A 1,712-nucleotide genomic window follows, 5' to 3' on the forward strand; every position below is an offset into this window, starting at 1 on the left:
TTATCCTTTACCCGGGAGGGGAGTTGCCTGCTGGGGTGTGGTTGGCAGGGAGAGACTGAGAATGAACTGTCAAAAACACACCCCTTCCCTTGTCTTTACTCATTCACACTTTGAACAAATATTGATTCCTGTCTCTGGTGTTCTTTTGGCCCTTTTGAAAGCTGAACTAGGGGCTGGAGAGAGAGGGTATGGGTAGGTGAGCCCACCTTCAATGCAACCGTGCAGAGAAAGACCAGGGGTCTCTTACCCTGGAGCTCTGAGCTCTGCTGGTATCCCACCTGACCAGGATCTCCAAGTTCTCTCTCCCTTTCTGAGGTCTGCCTTGAGAGCTGGCCATAAACACCATGTTCCCCTCTTCGGGGAATTACTCAATTGGTAAAACGCATCCCCTCGGTCAATTGTGACACCCAGCGGTGTGGCAATCCTCATTCAATTATTTATTCACTCCACAAACACGAGTTGAGCAACGCCTCCCCGACACCCATTTGTGCTTCAGAAGCTGTCGCTTCACAAGGGAAGGCCGAGAACTCCAGAGATCACTTCCACAGCTAAAGGTTGTGTCTAGATGTATGACCAGCTTCCTGACCTGGGGGAGTGAATTGTCAGCTTGTTTTCTCATCCAGAAGCAAACTGTTTATTGTCATGCTTTGAAGCATCTATCCAGAATAAATCCTGGCTATAAATCCTGGCTCTGTGGTTTATTTGACTCCTCTGGGCTTCAACTTTCTCACCTACGAAATGGAGATAACGCTAGGACCTATCCCAACGGGCAGCTGGAAAAGACAAAGTGATTTCTCATGTGCCAACCCTGGGGCCAGCGCCTGCTGGATGGGGCCACTAAGGAAATGTTTGGGATTGCTCTCACTCTGAACTTTAACCTTGGTGGCTCCGCATGACCTTGATGGCTTTGAGACTATTCCTTGTCTTGGCACCTAGCTCTCCCCAATTTAGCTAAGCTTCTTCACTGCAGATAATTGTCACCCCTGTCCCCACCAAACTCTTCCCCACCAGGGTTAAGGAGCCCAGGTCGTGTGGAAAGGGACTCAAAGGAATGTGTGTACTTCAGTAGTGAGTCAGTTCAGAGAAATCGGATTGTTCCAACAGAAATCCCGGCCTCTTTCTACTCCAGAACAGAGATAGAGTTACTTCTGCCAACATCCATATCTGCACCAAGCATCTAATTAAAGTATGTTCGTGACAGCCACGCTCCGACTGTGCCTGCAGTTTGGCAACGTGGCTGTTTGACGGACACGTTATCTTTAGTTCCAGGATCCCACCTTCAGGACACGGCCTTCCGTCTTCCTTACTTCATCTCTGCCCATAAGCCTGACTTCAGGTTAATCCTTTCTTCTCCCCCAGAACCCCACTGCTTGCAAAGCTACCCTATTGCTCATACAGTTAAGCTCAGCAGCTTCAAGGTCCTTGGTAAGCCCGAATCTAGGCCTGTATCGGGGATGAAACCCATGCCCCAAGTCCTTATGCTGGCCCGTCATCTGCTTACCCCAGCAGACTGTTGCAGCAAGTCCTGTGGTCATGAAGGTGTTGGATGAATGGCCCCACCCTTGGACTCATGCCTCCCCCAAGGGAATTCCCCACATCCTCCCTTCTCCTCAGTTTGCATTTAATTCCCAGACATGGCTCCATCTTTTACATTTCTGGGAAAACCACGACCCTCAGATGTGAACCACCTTCATTCTGCCATCTTCATTTGT

Source organism: Alexandromys fortis, unplaced genomic scaffold (assembly GCF_014885135.2).
Source record: "Alexandromys fortis isolate MF-2015 unplaced genomic scaffold, M_Fortis_MF-2015_v1.1 scaffold_50, whole genome shotgun sequence".
NCBI lineage: Eukaryota > Metazoa > Chordata > Mammalia > Rodentia > Cricetidae > Alexandromys > Alexandromys fortis.